The following is a 19,865-nucleotide window of genomic DNA, read 5'->3' on the forward strand; positions in this document are numbered from 1 at the left end:
AACATTTGTCCCAAACCCCCCTGCAGGTTTCAAAATATCCCAAACATCCCAATTTCGAGGCCTTAGCCATATTTTGGAGCCAAAATCTGGCTCTCTGCACGTATTCGCAGTTTGAAATTACGACTTTTTTTATGCCCAACATATGCCATGTACTGAGAACGGCGTTTGGTCACATTTGTTCCAAACCCCACTGCAGTTTTCAAAATTTCCCAAACATCCCAAACTCGAGGCATGAGCAATATTTTGCATCCACAATCTGGCTCTATGCACGTATTCACGGTTTGAAATTTCGACATTTTATACATAACATATGCCAAGGCCTGAAAGCGGCAGTGAGTCACATTTCGCACAAACTCCCCTGCAGTTTTCGAAATATCCCAAATATCCCAATTTTGAGGCCTGATCCATATTTTGGAGCCAAATTCTGGCTCTCTGCACGTATTCGCTGTTTGAAATTACCATTTTTTATACCCAACATATGCCAGGTACTGAAAGCGGCGTTTGGTCACATTTGTCATGATCCCCCCTGCAGTTTTCAAAATATCCCAAATATCTCAATTTCGAGGCCTGAGCCATATTTTGGAGCCAAATTCTGTCTCTCTGCACGTATTCGCAGTTTGAAATTTCGACTTTTTATACCAAACATATGCCAAGTTCTGAAAGCGGCGTTTGGTCATATTTGTCCAAAACCCTCCTGCAGTTTTCAAAATATCCCAAACATCCCAATTTCGAGGTCTGAGCAATATTTTTGAGCCAAATTCTGGCTCTATGCACGTATTCGCAGTTTGAAATTACGACTTTTTATACCCAACATATGCCAAGAACTGAAAGCAGCAGTGAGTCACATTTTGCACAAACTCCCCTGCAGTTTTCAAAATATCCCAAATATCCCAATTTCGACGCCTGAGCCATATTTTGGCGCCAAATTCTTGCTCTCTGCACATATTCGCAGTTTGAATACACGACTTTTTATACACAACATATTACAAGTACTGAAAGCAGCAGTTAGTCACATTTTGCACAAACTCCCCTGCAGTTTTCAAAATATCCCAAACATCCCACTTTCGAGGCTTGAGCCATATTTTGGAGCAAAATTCTGGCTCTCTGCACGTATTCGCAGTTTGAAATTACGAATTTATATACCCAACATATGCCAAGTCCTGAAAGCGGCAGTGAGTCACATTTCGCACAAACTCCCCTGGAGTTTTCGAAATATCCCAAATATCCCAATTTCGAGGCCTGAGCCATATTTTGGAGCCAAATTTTGGCTCTCCTCACGTATTCGCAGTTTGAAATTACGACTTTTTTATGCCCAACATATGCCAAGTACTGAAAGCGGCGTTTGGTCACATTTGTCCCAAACCCCCCCTGCAGTTTTCAAAATATCCCAAACATCCCAATTTCGAGGCCTTAGCCATATTTTGGAGCCAAATTCTGGGTCTATGCACGTATTCGCGGTTAGAAATTACTACATTTTATACCCAACATATGCCAAGTCCTGAAAGCGGCAGTGAGTCTCATTTCACACAAACTCCCCTGCAGTTTTCGAAATATCCCAATTATCCCAATTTCGAGGCCTGAGCCATATTTTGGAGCCAAATTCTGGCTCTCTGCACGTATTCGCAGTTTGAAATTACGACTTTTTTATACCCAACATATGCCAAGTACTGAAAGCGGCGTTTGATCACATTTGTCCAAAACCCCCCCCTGCAGTTTTCAAAATATCCCAAACATCCCAATTTCGAGGCCCTAATTATATTTTGGAACCAAATTCTGGCTCTATGCACGTATTCGTGGTTAGAAATTACTACATTTTATACCCAACATATGCCAAGTCCTGAAAGCGGCAGTGAGTCTCATTTCAAACAAACTCCCCTGCAGTTTTCGAAATATCCCAATTATCCCAATTTCGAGGCCTGAGCCATATTTTGGAACCAAATTCTGGCTCTATGAACGTATTCGCGGTTTGAAATTACGAGATTTTATACCCAACATATGCCGTGTCCTGAAAGCGGCAGTGAGTCACATTTAGAACAAACTGCACTGCAGTTTTCAAAAAATCCCAAATATCCCAATTTCGAGGCCTGAGCAATATTATGGAGCCAAATTCTGGCTCTATGCACGTATTCGCGGTTTGAAATTACGACATTTTATACGCAACATATGCCAAGTCCTGAAAGCGGCAGTGAGTCACATTTCACACAAACTCCCCTGCAGTTTACAAAATATCCCAAATATCCCAATTTTGAGGCCTGATCCATATGTTGGAGCCAAATTCTGGATCTCTGCACGTATTCTCAGTTTGAAATTATGACTTTATATACCCAACATATGCCAAGTACTGAAAGCGACGTTTGGTCATATTTGTCCCAAAACCTCACTGCAGTTTTCAAAATATCTCAAACATCCCAATTTCGATGCCTGAGCCATATTTTGGAGCCAAATTCTGGCTCTCTGCACGTATTCGCAGTTTGAAATTACGACTTTATTCAAACATATGCCAAGTCCTGAAAGAGGCATTGAGTCACGTTTTGCACAAACTCCCTTGCAGTTTTCGAAATATCCCAAATATCCCAATTTCGACACCTGAGCCATATTTTGGAGCCAAATTCTTGCTCTCTGCACGTATTCTCAGTTTGAAATTACCACTATTTTATACCCTACATATGCCAGGGACTGATAGCGGCGTTTGGTCACATTTGTCTCAATCCCCCCTGCAGTTTTCAAAATATCCCAAACATCCCAATTTCGAGGCCTGAACCATATTTTGGAGCCAAATTCTGGCTCTCTGCTCGTATTCGCAGTTTGAAATTACGACTTTTTTATACCCAACATATTCCAAGTACTGATAGCGGCGTTTGGTCAAATTTGTCCCAAACCCTCCCTGCAGTTTTCAAAAGATCCCAAACATCCCAATTTCGAGGACTGAGCAATATTTTGGAGCCAAATTCTGGCTCTATGAACGTAATCACAGTTTGAAATTACGACTTTTTATACCCAACATATTCCAAGAACTGAAAGCAGCAGTGAGTCACATTTTGCACAAACTCCCCTGCAGTTTTCAAAATATCCCAAATATCCCAATTTCGACGCCTGAGCCATATTTTGGCGCCAAATTCTGGCTCTCTGCACATATTCGCAGTATGAAATTACGAATTTTTATACACAACATATTACAAGTATTGAAAGCAGCAGTGAGTCACATTTTCCACAAACTCCCCTGCAGTTTTCAAAATATCCCAAACATCCCAATTTCGAGGACTGAGCAATATTTTGGAGCCAAATTCTGGCTCTCTGCACGTATTCGAAGTTTGAAATTACGAATTTGTATACCCAACATATGCCAAGTACTGAAAGTGGCTTTTGGTCAAATTTGTCCCAAACCTCCCTGAAGTTTTCAAAATATCCGAAACATCCCAATTTCGAGGTCTGAGCCATATTTTGGAGCCAAATTTTGGCTCTCTGCACGTATTGGCAGTATGAAATTACGAATTTTTTATACCCAACATATGCCAAGTACTGAAAGCGGCGTTTGGTTACATTTGTCCCAAACCTCCCTGCAGTTTTCAAAATATCCCAAAATCACAATATCGAGGCCTGAGCCATATTTTGGAGCCAAATTCAGGCTCTCTGCACGTATTTGCAGTTTGATATTACGATTTTTATACCCAACATATGCCAAGTACTGAAAGCGGCAGTGAGTCACATTTTGCACAAACTCCCCTGCAGGGTTCAAAATATCCCAAACATCCCAATTTCGAGGCATGAGCCATATTTTGGAGCCAAATTCTGGCTCTCTGCACGTATTCGCAGTTTGAAATTACGAATTTATATACCCAACATATGCCAAGTCCTGAAAGCGGCAGTGAGTCACATTTCGCACAAACTCCCCTGGAGTTTTCGAAATATCCCAAATATCCCAATTTCGAGGCCTGAGCCATATTTTGGAGCCAAATTTTGGCTCTCCTCACGTATTCGCAGTTTGAAATTACGACTTTTTTATGCCCAACATATGCCAAGTACTGAAAGCGGCGTTTGGTCACATTTGTCCCAAACCCCCCCTGCAGTTTTCAAAATATCCCAAACATCCCAATTTCGAGGCCTTAGCCATATTTTGGAGCCAAATTCTGGGTCTATGCACGTATTCGCGGTTAGAAATTACTACATTTTATACCCAACATATGCCAAGTCCTGAAAGCGGCAGTGAGTCTCATTTCACACAAACTCCCCTGCAGTTTTCGAAATATCCCAATTATCCCAATTTCGAGGCCTGAGCCATATTTTGGAGCCAAATTCTGGCTCTCTGCACGTATTCGCAGTTTGAAATTACGACTTTTTTATACCCAACATATGCCAAGTACTGAAAGCGGCGTTTGGTCACATTTGTCCCAAACCTCCCTGCAGTTTTCAAAATATCCCAAACATCCCACTTTCGAGGCCTGAGCCATATTTTGGAGCCAAATTCAAGCTCTCTGCAAGTATTCGCAGTTTGAAATTACGACTTTTTATACCCAACATATGCCAAGTTCTGAATGCGGCGTTTGGTCATATTTGTCCCAAACCCCCCTGCAATTTTCAAAATATCCCAAACATCCCAATTTCGAGGACTGAGCAATATTTTGGAGCCAAATTCTGTCTCTATGCACGTATTCGCAGTTTGAAATTACGACTTTTTATACCCAACATATGCCAAGTCCTGAAAGCGGCAGTTAGTCAAATTTTGCAGAAACTCCCCTACAGTTTTCGAAATATCCCAAATATCCCAATTTCGAGGCCTGAGCCATATTTTTGAGCCAAATTCTGGCTCTCTGCACGTATTCGAAGTTTGAAATTACGAATTTGTATACTCAACATATGCCAAGTACTGAAAGCGGCGTTTGGTCAAATTTGTCCCAAACCTCCCTGCAGTTTTCAAAATATCCCAAATATCCCAATTTCGAGGCCTGAGCCATATTTTGGAGCCAAATTTTGGCTCTCTGCACGTATTCGCTGTATGAAATTACGAATTTTTTATCCCCAACATATGCCAAGTACTGAAAGCGGCAGTGAGTCACATTTTACACAAACTCCCCTGCAGTTTTCAAAATATCCCAAACATCCCAATTTCGAGGCGTGAGCCATATTTTGGAGCCAAACTCTGGCTTCAACACGTATTCGCAGTTTGAAATTACGACTTTTTTATACCCAATATATGCCAAATACTGAGAGCGGCGTTAGGTAACATTTGTCCCAAACCCCCCCTGCAGTTTTCAAAATACCCAAAACATCCCAATTTCGAGGCCTGAGCCATATTTTGGAGCCAAATTCTGGCTCTATGCACGTATTCGTGATTTGAAATTACGACATTTTATACCCAACAGATGCCAAGTCCTGAAAGCAGCAGTGAGTCACATTTCGCACAAACTCCCCTGCAGTTTTCGAAATATCCCAAATATCCCAATTTCAAAGCCTGAGGAATATTTTGGAGCCAAATTCTGGCTCTCTTCACGTATTCGAAGTTTGAAATTACGAATTTGTATACCCAACATATGCCAAGTACTGAAAGTGGCGTTTGGTCAAATTTGTCCCAAACCTCCCTGCAGTTTTCAAAATATCACAAACATCCCAATTTCGAGGCCTGAGCCATATTTTGGAGAAAAATTTTGGCTCTCTGCACGTATTCGTAGTTTGAAATTACCACTTTTTTATACCCAACATATGCCAAGTACTGAAAGCAGCGTTTGGTCACATTTGTCTCAATCCACCCTGCAGTTTTCAAAATATCCCAAACATCCCACTTTCGAGGCTTGAGCCATATTTTGGAGCCAATTTCAAGCTCTCTGCACGTATTCGCAGATTGAAATTACGACTTTTTATACCCAACATATGCCAAGTTCTGAAAGCGGCATTTGGTCATATTTGTCCCAAACCCCCTGCAGTTTTCAAAATATCCCAAACATCCCAATTTCGAGGACTGAGCAGTATTTTGGAGCCAAAAATCTAGCTCTCTGCACGTATTCGCAGTTTAAAATAAAAATTTTTTATACCCAACATATGCCAAGTCCTGAAAGTGGCCTTGAGTCACATTTTGAACAAACTCCCCTGCAGTTTTCGAAATATCCCAAATATCCCAATTTCGAGGCCTGAGCCATAATTTGGAGCCAAATTCTGGGTCTCTGCACGTATTCGCAGTTTGAAATTACGACTTTTTATACCCAACATATGCCAAGTTCTGAAAGCGGCGTTTGGTCACATGTGTCCCAAATCTCCCTGTAGTTTTCAAAATATCCCAAACAACCTAATTTCGAGGCCAGAGCCATATTTTGGAGCCAAATTCTGGCTCTCTGCACGAATTCGCAGTTTGAAATTAAGACTTTCTATACCCAACATATGCCAAGTACTGAAAGCGGAGTTTGGTCATATTTGTCCCAAACCTCCCTGCAGTTTTCAAAATATCCCAAACATCCTAATTTCGTGGCCTGAGCCATATTTTTGAGCCAAATTCTGGCTCTCTGCACGTATTCGCAGTTTGAAATTACGACTTTTTATACCCAACATATGCCAAGTACTGAAAGCAGCAGAGTCACATTTTGCTCAAACTCCCCTGCAGTTTTCAAAATATCCCAAATATCTTAATTACGAGGCCTGAGCCATATTTTGGAGCCAAATTCTGGCTCTCTGCACGTTTTCGCAGTTTGAAATTACGACTTTTTATACCCAACATATGCCAAGTTCTGAAAGCGGCTTTTGGTCATATTTGTCTTAAAGCCCCCTGAGGTTTTCAAAATATCCCAAACATCCCAATTTCGAGTACTGAGCAATATTTAAGAGCCAAATTCTGGCTCTCTGCACGTATTCGCAGTTTGAAATTACGACTTTTTATACCCAACATATGCCAAGTACTGATAGCAGCAGTGAGTCACATTTAGCACAAACTCCCCTGCAGTTTTCAAAATATCCCAAATATCCCAATTTCGACGCCTGAGCCATATTTTGGAGCCAAATTTTGGCTCTGCACGTATTCGCAGTTTGAAATTACGACTTTTTATACCCAACATATGCCTATTACTGAAAGCAGCTGTGAGTCACATTTTGCTCAAACTCCCCTGCAGTTTTCAAAATATCCCAAACATCCCACTTTCGAGGCCTGAGCCATATTTTGGAGCCAAATTCAAGCTCTCTGCACGTATTCGCAGTTTGAAATTACGACTTTTTATACCAAACATATGCCAAGTTCTTAAAGCGGCGTTTGGTCATATTTGTCCCAAACCCTCCTGCAGTTTTCAAAATATCCCAAACATCCCAATTTCGAGGACTGAGCAATATTTTGGAGCCAAATTCTGGCTCTATGCACGTATTCACATTTTGATATTACGATTTTTATTCCCAACATATGCCAAGTACTGAAAGCATCAGTGAGTCACATTTTGCACAAACTCCCCTGCAGTTTTCGAAATATCCCAAACATCCCATTTTAGAGGCCTGAGCCATATTTTGCAGCTAAACTCTGGCTCTCTGCACGTATTCGCAGTTTGAAATTACAAATTTGTATACCCAACATATGCCAAGTACTGAAAGTGGCGTTTGGTAACATTTGTCCCAAACCCCTCCTGCAGATTTCCAAATATCCCAAACATCCCAATTTCGAGGCCTTAGCCATATTTTGGAGCCAAAATCTGGCTCTATGCACGTATTCGCGGTTTGAAATTACGACATTTTTTACCCAACATATGCCAAGTACTGAGAGTGGCAGTGAGTCACATTTCGCACAAACTCCCCTGCAGTTTACGAAATATCCCAAATATCCCAATTACGAGGCCTGAACAATATTATGGAGCCAAATTCTGGCTCTCTGCACGTATTCGCAGTTTGAAATTACGAATTTTTTATGATCAACATATGCCAAGTACTGAGAGCGGCGTTTGGTCACATTTGTCCCAAACCTCCACTGCAGTTTTCAAAATATCCCAAACATCCCAATCTCGAGGCATGAGCAATATTTTGGATTCAAATTCTGGCTCTATGCACGTATTCGCGGTTTGAAATTGCGACATTTTATACATAACCTATGCCAAGTCCTGAAAGCGGCAGTGAGTCACATTTCGCACAAACTCCCCTGCAGTTTTCGAAATATCCCAAATATCTCAATTTTGAGGCCTGATCCATATTTTGGAGCCAAATTCTGGCTCTCTGCACGTATTCGCAGTTTGAAATTACCACTTTTTTATACCCAACATATGCCAGGTACTGAAAGCGGCATTTGGTCACATTTGTCATAATCCCCCCTGCAGTTTTCAAAATATCCCAAATATCTCAATTTCGAGGCCTAGCCATATTTTGGAGCCAAATTTTGGCTCTCTGCACGTATTCGTAGTTTGAAATTACGACTTTTTATACCCAACATATGCCAAGTTCTGAAAGCGGCATTTGGTCATATTTGTCCCAAACCCCCCTGCAGTTTTCAAAATATCCCAAACATCCCAATTTCGAGGACTGAGCAGTATTTTGGAGCCAAAATCTGGCTCTCTGCACGTATTCGCAGTTTAAAATAGAGAATTTTTATACCCAACATAATCCAAGTCCTGAATGCGGCAGTGAGTCAAAATTTTCAGAAACTCCCCTACAGTTTTCGAAATATCCCAAATATCCCAATTTCGAGGCCTGAGCCATATTTTGGAGCCAAATTCTGTCTCTCTTCACGTATTCGAAGTTTGAAATTACGACTTTTTATACCCAACATATGCCAAGGACTAAAAGTGGCGTTTGGTCACATTTGTCCCAAACCTCCCTGCAGTTTTTAAATATCCCAAACATCCCAATTTCGAGGCATGAGCCATATTTTGGAGCTAAATTCTGGCTCTCTGCACGTATTCGGTTTTGGAAATTACGACATTTTATACCCAACATATGCCAAGTCTTGAAAGCGGCAGTGAGTCACATTTCGCACAAACTCCCCTGCAGTTATCAAAATATCCCAAACATCCCAATTTCGAGGCCTGAGCCATATTTTCGAGGCAAATTTTGGCTCTCTGCACGTATTCGTAGTTTGAAATTACCACTTTTTTATACCCAACATATGCCAAGTACTGAAAGCAGCGTTTGGTCACATTTGTCTCAATCCACCCTGCAGTTTTCAAAATATCCCAAACATCCCAATTTCGAGGCCTGAGCCATATTTTGGAGCCATATTCTGGCTCTATGCACGTATTCGCGGTTTGAAATTACGACATTTTATACCCAACATATGCCAAGTCCTGAAAGCGGCAGTGAGTCACATTTCGCACAAACTCCCCTGCAGTTTTCGAAATATCCCAAACATCCTAATTTCGAGGCCTGAACCATATTTTGGAGCCAAATTCTGGCTCTCTGCACGTATTCGCAGTTTGAAATTATGACTTTTTTATACCCAACATATACCAAGTAATGATAGCGGCGTTTGGTCAAATTGGTCCCAAACCCCCCCTGCAGGTTACAAAAGATCCAAAACATCCCAATTTCGAGGACTGAGCAATATATTGGAGCCAAATTCTGGCTCTATGCACGTATTCGCGGTTAGAAATTACGACTTTTTATACCCAACATATGCCAAGAACTGAAAGCAGCAGTGAGTAACATTTTGCACAAACTCCCCTGCAGTTTTCAAAATATCCCAAATATCCCAATTTCGACGCCTGAGCAATATTTTGGCGCCAAATTCTGGCTCTCTGCACATATTCGCAGGTTTGAAATTACGACTTTTTATACACAACATATTACAAGTACTGAAAGCAGCAGTGAGTCACATTTTCCACAAACTCCCCTGCAGTTTTCAAAATATCCCAAACATTCCACTTTCGAGGCTTGAGCCATATTTTGGAGCAAAATTCAAGCTCTCTGCACGTATTCGCAGTGTGAAATTACAACTTTTTATACCCAACATATACCAAGTACTGAAAGCAGCGTTTGGGCAAATTTGTCCCAAACCCCCCCTGCAGTTTTCAAAATATCCCAAACATCCCAATTTCGAGGACTGAGCAATATTTTGGAGCCAAATTCTGGCTCTATGCACGTATTCGCAGTTTGAAATTACCACTTTTTATACCCAACATATGCCATGTACTGAAAGCGACGTTTGGTCATATTTGTCCCAAACCTCACTGCAGTTTTCAAAATATCCAAAACATCCCAATTTCGGCGCCTGAGCCATATTTTGGAGCCAAATTCTGGCTCTCTGCACGTATTCGTAGTTTGAAATTACGACTTTTTATACCCAACATATGCCAATTCCTGAAAGCAGCAGTGAATCACATTTAGCACAAACTCCCCTGCAGTTTTCGAAATATCCCAAATATCCTAATTTCGACGCCTGAGCCATATTTTGGAGCCAAATTCTGGCTCTGTGCAGGTATTTGCAGTTTGAAATTACGAATTTTTTATACCCAACATATGCCAAGTACTGAATGCGGCGTTTCGTTACATTTGTCCCAAACCTCCCTGCAGTTTTCAAAATATCCCAAACAACACAATATCGAGGCCTGAGCCACATTTTGGAGCCAAATTCTGGCTATATGAACGTATTCGCGGTTTGAAATTACGAGATTTTATACCCAACATATGCCGTGTCCTGAAAGCGGCAGTGAGTCACATTTCGCACAAACTGCACTGCAGTTTTCAAAAAATCCCAAATATCCCAATTTCGAGGCCTGAGCAATATTATGGAACCAAATTCTGGCTCTATGCACGTATTCGCGGTTTGAAATTACGACATTTTATACGCAACATATGCCAAGTCCTGAAAGCGGCAGAGAGTCACATTTCACACAAACTCCCCTGCAGTTTACAAAATATCCCAAATATCCCAATTTTGAGGCCTGATCCATATGTTGGAGCCAAATTCTGGCTCTGCACGTATTCTCAGTTTGAAATTATGACTTTATATACCCAACATATGCCAAGTACTGAAAGCGACGTTTGGTCATATTTGTCCCAAAACCTCACTGCAGTTTTCAAAATATCTCAAACATCCCAATTTCGACGCCTGAGCCATATTTTGGAGCCAAATTCTGGCTCTCTGCACATATTCTCAGTTTGAAATTACCACTATTTTATACCCTACATATGCCAGGGACTGATAGCGGCGTTTGGTCACATTTGTCTCAATCCCCCCTGCAGTTTTCAAAATATCCCAAACATCCAAATTTCGAGGCCTGAACCATATTTTGGAGCCAAATTCTGGCTCTCTGCTCGTATTCGCAGTTTGAAATTACGACTTTTTTATACCCAACATATTCCAAGTACTGATAGCGGCGTTTGGTCAAATTTGTCCCAAACCCCCCCTGCAGTTTTCAAAAGATCCCAAACATCCCAATTTCGAGGACTGAGCAATATTTTGGAGCCAAATTCTGGCTCTATGCACGTATTCGCAGTTTGAAATTACGACTTTTTATACCCAACATATGCCAAGTCATGAAAGCGGCAGTGAGTCACATTTTGCACAAGTTCCCTTGCAGTTTTCGAAATATCCGAAATATCCCAATTTCGACACCTGAGCCATATTTTGGAGCCAAATTCTGGCTCTCTGCACGTATTCGCAGTTTGAAATAACGATTTTTATACCCAACATATGCCAAGTCCTGAAAGCAGCAGTGAATCACATTTAGCACAAACTCCCCTGCAGTTTTCGAAATATCCCAAATATCCTAATTTCGACGCCTGAGCCATATTTTGGAGCCAAATTCTGGCTCTGTGCAGGTATTTGCAGTTTGAAATTACGAATTTTTTATACCCAACATATGCCAAGTACTGAATGCGGCGTTTCGTTACATTTGTCCCAAACCTCCCTGCAGTTTTCAAAATATCCCAAACAACACAATATCGAGGCCTGAGCCACATTTTGGAGCCAAATTCTGGCTATATGAACGTATTCGCGGTTTGAAATTACGAGATTTTATACCCAACATATGCCGTGTCCTGAAAGCGGCAGTGAGTCACATTTCGCACAAACTGCACTGCAGTTTTCAAAAAATCCCAAATATCCCAATTTCGAGGCCTGAGCAATATTATGGAACCAAATTCTGGCTCTATGCACGTATTCGCGGTTTGAAATTACGACATTTTATACGCAACATATGCCAAGTCCTGAAAGCGGCAGTGAGTCACATTTCACACAAACTCACCTGCAGTTTACAAAATATCCCAAATATCCCAATTTTGAGGCCTGATCCATATGTTGGAGCCAAATTCTGGCTCTCTGCACGTATTCTCAGTTTGAAATTATGACTTTATATACCCAACATATGCCAAGTACTGAAAGCGACGTTTGGTCATATTTGTCCCAAAACCTCACTGCAGTTTTCAAAATATCTCAAACATCCCAATTTCGACGCCTGAGCCATATTTTGGAGCCAAATTCTGGCTCTCTGCACATATTCTCAGTTTGAAATTACCACTATTTTATACCCTACATATGCCAGGGACTGATAGCGGCGTTTGGTCACATTTGTCTCAATCCCCCCTGCAGTTTTCAAAATATCCCAAACATCCAAATTTCGAGGCCTGAACCATATTTTGGTTCACATACACTTTCATACACTCATATGAACTCATATGAACTCACCTCATACACTTTCGAGGCTTGAGCCATATTTTGGAGCAAAATTCAAGCTCTCTGCACGTATTCGCAGTGTGAAATTACGACTTTTTTATACCCAACATATTCCAAGTACTGATAGCGGCGTTTGGTCAAATTTGTCCCAAACCCCCCTGCGGTTTTCAAAAGATCCCAAATATCCCAATTTCGAGGCCTGAGCCATATTTTGGAGCCAAATTTTGGCTCTCTGCACGTATTGGCAGTATGAAATTACGAATTTTTTATACCCAACATATGCCAAGTACTGAAAGCGGCGTTTGGTTACATTTGTCCCAAACCTCCCTGCAGTTTTCAAAATATCACAAACATCCCAATTTCGAGGCCTGAGCCATATTTTGGAGCCAAATTTTGGCTCTCTGCACGTATTCGTAGTTTGAAATTACCACTTTTTTATACCCAACATATGCCAAGTACTGAAAGCAGCGTTTGGTCACATTTGTCTCAATCCACCCTGCAGTTTTCAAAATATCCCAAACATCCGACTTTCGAGGCTTGAGCCATATTTTGGAGCCAATTTCAAGCTCTCTGCACGTATTCGCAGTTTGAAATTACGACTTTTTATACCCAACATATGCCAAGTTCTGAAAGCGGCATTTGGTCATATTTGTCCCAAACCCCCCTGCAGTTTTCAAAATATCCCAAACATTCCAATTTCGAGGACTGAGCAGTATTTTGGAGCCAAAAATCTGGCTCTCTGCACGTATTCGCAGTTTAAAATAAAGAATTTTTATACCCAACATATGCCAAGTCCTGAAAGCGGCAGTGAGTCAAAATTTGCAGAAACTCCCCTACAGTTTTCGAAATATCCCAAATATCCCAATTTCGAGGCCTGAGCCATATTTTGGAGCTAAATTCTGTCTCTCTCCACGTATTCGAAGTTTGAAATTACGACATTTTATACCCAACATATGCCAAGTCTTGAAAGCGGCAGTGAGTCACATTTCGCACAAACTCCCCTGCAGTTTTCAAAATATCCCAAACATCCCAATTTCGAGGCCTGAGCCATATTTTCGAGGCAAATTTTGGCTCTCTGCACGTATTCGTAGTTTGAAATTACCACTTTTTTATACCCAACATATGCCAAGTACTGAAAGGAGCGTTTGGTCACATTTGTCTCAATCCACCCTGCAGTTTTCAAAAATATCCCAAATATCTTAATTACGAGGCCTGAGCCATATTTTGGAGCCAAATTCTGGCTCTCTGCACGTATTCGCAGTTTGAAATTACGACTTTTTATACCCAAAATATGCCAAGTTCTGAAAGCGGCTTTTGGTCACATTTGTCTCAATCCCTCCTGCAGTTTTCAAAATATACCAAACATCCCAATTTCGAGGACTGAGTCATCTTTTGGAGCCAAATTCTGGCTCTATGCACGTATTCGCAGTTTGAAATTACGATTTTTATACCCAACATATGCCAAGTCCTGAAAGTGGCCTTGTGTCACATTTTGAACAAACTCCCCTGCAGTTTTCGAAATATCCCAAATATCCCAATTTCGAGGCCTGAGCCATAATTTGGAGCCAAATTCTGGGTCTCTGCACGTATTAGCAGTTTGAAATTACGACTTTTTATACCCAACATATGCCAAGTTCTGAAAGCGGCGTTTGGTCACATGTGTCCCAAATCTCCCTGTAGTTTTCAAAATATCCCAAACAACCTAATTTCGAGGCCTGAGCCAATATTTGGAGCCAAATTCTGGCTCTCTGCACGAATTCGCAGTTTGAAATTACGACTTTATATACCTAACATATGCCAAGTACTGAAAGCGGCGTTTGGTCATATTTGTCCAAACCTCCCTGCAGTTTTCAAAATATCCCAAACATCCTAATTTCGTGGCCTGAGCCATATTTTGGAGCCAAATTCTGGCTCTCTGCACGTATTCGCAGTTTGAAATTACGACTTTTTATACCCAACATATGCCAAGTTCTGAAAGCGGCTTTTGGTCATATTTGTCTTAAAGCCCCCTGAGGTTTTCAAAATATCCCAAACATCCCAATTTCGAGTACTGAGTAATATTTTGGAGCCAAATTCTGGCTCTCTGCACGTATTCGCAGTTTGAAATTACGACTTTTTATACCCAACATATGCCAAGTACTGATAGCAGCAGTGAGTCACATTTAGCACAAACTCCCCTGCAGTTTTCAAAATAACCCAAATATCCCAATTTCGACGCCTGAGCCATATTTTGGAGCCAAATTTTGGCTCTGCACGTATTCGCAGTTTGAAATTACGACTTTTTATACCCAACATATGCCAAGTACTGAAAGCAGCTGTGAGTCACATTTTGCTCAAACTCCCCTGCAGATTTCAAAATATCCCAAACATCCCACTTTCGAGGCCTGAGCCATATTTTGGAGCCAAATTCAAGCTCTCTGCACGTATTCGCAGTTTGAAATTACGACTTTTTATACCAAACATTTGCCAAGTTCTTAAAGCGGCGTTTGGTCATATTTGTCCCAAACCCTCCTGCAGTTTTCAAAATATCCCAAACATCCCAATTTCGAGGACTGAGCAATATTTTGGAGCCAAATTCTGGCTCTATGCACGTTTTCGCAGTTTGAAATTACGATATTTTATACATAACATATGCCAAGTCCTAAAAGCGGCAGTGAGTCAAATTTTGCAGAAACTCCCCTACAGTTTTCGAAATATCCCAAATATCCAAATTTCGAGGCCTGAGCCATATTTTTGAGCCAAATTCTGGCTCTCTGCACGTATTCGAAGTTTGAAATTACGAATTTGTATACTCAACATATGCCAAGTACTGAAAGCGGCGATTGGTCAAATTTGTCCCAAACCTCCCTGCAGTTTTCAAAATATCCCAAACATCCCAATTTCGAGGCCTGAGCCATATTTTGGAGCCAAATTTTGGCTCTCTGCACGTATTCGCAGTATGAAATTACGAATTTTTTATCCCCAACATATGCCAAGTACTGAAAGCGGCAGTGAGTCACATTTTGCACAAACTCCCCTGCAGTTTTCAAAATATCCCAAACATCCCTATTTCGAGGCGTGAGCCATATTTTGGAGCCAAACTCTGGCTTCAACAAGTATTCGCAGTTTGAAATTACGACTTTTTTATACCCAATATATGCCAAATACTGAGAGCGGCGTTTGGTAACATTTGTCCCAAACCCCCCTGCAGTTTTCAAAATACCCAAAACATCCCAATTTCGAGGCCTGAGCCATATTTTGGAGCCAAATTCTGGCTCTATGCACGTATTCGTGGTTTGAAATTACGACATTTTATACCCAACAGATGCAAAGTCCTGAAAGCAGCAGTGAGTCACATTTCGCACAAACTCCCCTGCAGTTTTCGAAATATCCCAAATATCCCAATTTCAAAGCCTGAGGAATATTTTGGAGCCAAATTCTGGCTCTCTTCACGTTTTCGAAGTTTGAAATTACGAATTTGTATACCCAACATATGCCAAGTACTGAAAGTGGCGTTTGGTCAAATTTGTCCCAAACCTCCCTGCAGTTTTCAAAATATCACAAACATCCCAATTTCGAAGCCTGAGCCATATTTTGGAGCCAAATTTTGGCTCTCTGCACGTATTAGTAGTTTGAAATTACCACTTTTTTATACCCAACATATGCCAAGTACTGAAAGCAGCGTTTGGTCACATTTGTCTCAATCCACCCTGCAGTTTTCAAAATATCCCAAACATCCCACTTTCGAGGCTTGAGCCATATTTTGGAGCCAATTTCAAGATCTCTGCACGTATTCGCAGTTTGAAATTACGACTTTTTATACCCAACATATGCCAAGTTCTGAAAGCGGCATTTGGTCATATTTGTCCCAAACCCCCCTGCAGTTTTCAAAATATCCCAAACATCCCAATTTCGAGGACTGAGCAGTATTTTGGAGCCAAAAATCTGGCTCTCTGCACGTATTCGCAGTTTAAAATAAAGAATTTTTATACCCAACATATGCCAAGTCCTGAAAGCGGCAGTGAGTCAAAATTTGCAGAAATTCCCCTACAGTTTTCGAAATATCCCAAATATCCCAATTTCGAGGCCTGAGCCATATTTTGGAGCTAAATTCTGTTTCTCTTCACGTATTCGAAGTTTGAAATTACGACATTTTATACCCAACATATGCCAAGTCTTGAAAGCGGCAGTGAGTCACATTTCGCACAAACTCCCCTGCAGTTTTCAAAATATCCCAAACATCCCAATTTCGAGGCCTGAGCCATATTTTCGAGGCAAATTTTGGCTCTCTGCACGTATTCGTAGTTTGAAATTACCACTTTTTTATACCCAACATATGCCAAGTACTGTAAGCAGCGTTTGGTCACATTTGTCTCAATCCACCCTGCAGTTTTCAAAAATATCCCAAATATCTTAATTACGAGGCCTGAGCCATATTTTGGAGCCAAATTCTGGCTCTCTGCACGTATTCGCAGTTTGAAATTACGACTTTTTATACCCAAAATATGCCAAGTTCTGAAAGCGGCTTTTGGTCACATTTGTCTCAATCCCTCCTGCAGTTTTCAAAATATCCCAAACATCCCAATTTCGAGGACTGAGTCATCTTTTGGAGCCAAATTCTGTCTCTATGCACGTATTCGCAGTTTGAAATTACGATTTTTATACTCAACATATGCCAAGTCCTGAAAGTGGCCTTGAGTCACATTTTGAACAAACTCCCCTGCAGTTTTCGAAATATCCCAAATATCCCAATTTCGAGGCCTGAGCCATAATTTGGAGCCAAATTCTGGGTCTCTGCACGTATTCGCAGTTTGAAATTACGACTTTTTATACCCAACATATGCCAAGTTCTGAAAGCGGCGTTTGGTCACATGTGTCCCAAATCTCCCTGTAGTTTTCAAAATATCCCAAACAACCTAATTTCGAGGCCTGAGCCATATTTTGGAGCCAAATTCTGGCTCTCTGCACGAATTCGCAGATTGAAATTACGACATTATATACCCAACATATGCCAAGTACTGAAAGCGGCGTATGTTCATATTTGTCCCAAACCTCCCTGCAGTTTTCAAAATATCCCAAATATCCTAATTTCGTGGCCTGAGCCATATTTTGGAGCAAAATTCTGGCTCTCTGCACGTATTCGCAGTTTGAAATTACGAATTTTTATACCCAACATATGCCAAGTTCTGAAAGCGGCTTTTGGTCATATTTGTCTTAAAGCCCCCTGAGGTTTTCAAAATATCCCAAACATCCCAATTTCGAGTACTGAGCAATATTTTGGAGCCAAATTCTGGCTCTCTGCACGTATTCGCAGTTTGAAATTACGACTTTTTATACCTAACATATGCCAAGTACTGATAGCAGCAGTGAGTCGAATTTAGCACAAACTCCCCTGCAGTTTTCAAAATATCCCAAATATCCCAATTTCGACGCCTGAGCCATATTTTGGAGCCAAATTTTGGCTCTGCACGTATTCGCAGTTTGAAATTACGACTTTTTATACCCAACATATGCCAAGTACTGAAAGCAGCTGTGAGTCACATTTTGCTCAAACTCCCCTGCAGTTTTCAAAATATCCCAAACATCCCACTTTCGAGGCCTGAGCCATATTTTGGAGCCAAATTCAAGCTCTCTGCACGTATTCGCAGTTTGAAATTACGACTTTTTATACCAAACATATGCCAAGTTCTTAAAGCGGCGTTTGGTCATATTTGTCCCAAACCCTCCTGCAGTTTTCAAAATATCCCAAACATCCCAATTTCGAGGACTGAGCAATATTTTGGAACCAAATTCTGGGTCTATGCACGTATTCGCATTTTGATATTACGATTTTTATTCCCAACATATGCCAAGTACTGAAAGTGGCGTTTGGTAACATTTGTCCCAAACCCCTCCTGCAGATTTCCAAATATCCCAAACATCCCAATTTCGAGGCCTTAGCCATATTTTGGAGCCAAAATCTGGCTCTATGCACGTATTCGCGGTTTGAAATTACGACATTTTTTACCCAACATATGCCAAGTACTGAGAGTGGCAGTGAGTCACATTTCGCACAAACTCCCCTGCAGTTTACGAAATATCCCAAATATCCCAATTTCGAGGCCTGAACATTATTATGGAGCCAAATTCTGGCTCTCTGCACGTATTCGCAGTTTGAAATTACGAATTTTTTATGCCCAACATATGCCAAGTACTGAGAGCGGCGTTTGGTCACATTTGTCCCAAACCTCCACTGCAGTTTTCAAAATATCCCAAACATCCCAATCTCGAGGCATGAGCAATATTTTGGAGCCAAATTCTGGCTCTCTGCACGTATTCGCAGTTTGAAATTACGACTTTTTACACCCAACATTTGCCAAGTACTGAAAGTGGCAGTGAGTCACATTTTGCGCAAACTCCCCTGCAGTTTTCAAAATATCCCAAATATCTCAATTTCGAGGCCGGAGCCATATTTTGGAGCCAAGTTCTGGCTCTCTGCACGTATTCACAGTTTGAAATTACGACTTTTTGTACCCAAAATATGCCAAGTCCTGAAAGCGGCAGTGAGTCACATTTTGCACAAACTCCCTTGCAGTTTTCGAAATAACCCAAATATCCCAATTTCGACACCTTAGCCATATTTTGGAGCCAAATTCTGGCTCTCTGCATGTATTCGCAGTTTGAAATTACGAATTTTTATACCCAACATATGCCAAGTACTGAAAGCAGCAGTGAGTCACATGTAGCACAAACTCCCCTGCAGTTTTCAAAATATCCCAAACATCCCAATTTCAAGGCATGAGCAATATTTTGGATCCAAATTCTGGCTCTATGCACGTATTCGCGGTTTGAAATTGCGACATTTTATACATAACCTATGCCAAGTCCTGAAAGCGGCAGTGAGTCACATTTCGCACAAACTCCCCTGCAGTTTTCGAAATATCCCAAATATCTCAATTTTGAGGCCTGATCCATATTTTGGAGCCAAATTCTGGCTCTCTGCACGTATTCGCAGTTTGAAATTACCACTTTTTTATACCCAACATATGCCAGGTACTGAAAGCGGCATTTGGTCACATTTGTCATAATCCCCCTGCAGTTTTCAAAATATCCCAAATATCTCAATTTCGAGGCCTAGCCATATTTTGTAGCCAAATTCTGTCTCTCTGCACGTATTTGCCGTTTGAAATTACGAATTTTTATACCCAACATATGCCAAGTACTGAAAGCAGCAGTGAGTCACATTTTGCTCAAACTCCCCTGCAGTTTTCAAAATATCCCAAACATCCCACTTTCGTGGCCTGAGCCAAATTTTGGACCCAAATTCAAGCTCTCTGCACGTTTT

The sequence above is a fragment of the Procambarus clarkii genome, unplaced genomic scaffold, assembly GCF_040958095.1.
Source record: "Procambarus clarkii isolate CNS0578487 unplaced genomic scaffold, FALCON_Pclarkii_2.0 HiC_scaffold_131, whole genome shotgun sequence".
NCBI classification, from domain to species: domain Eukaryota; kingdom Metazoa; phylum Arthropoda; class Malacostraca; order Decapoda; family Cambaridae; genus Procambarus; species Procambarus clarkii.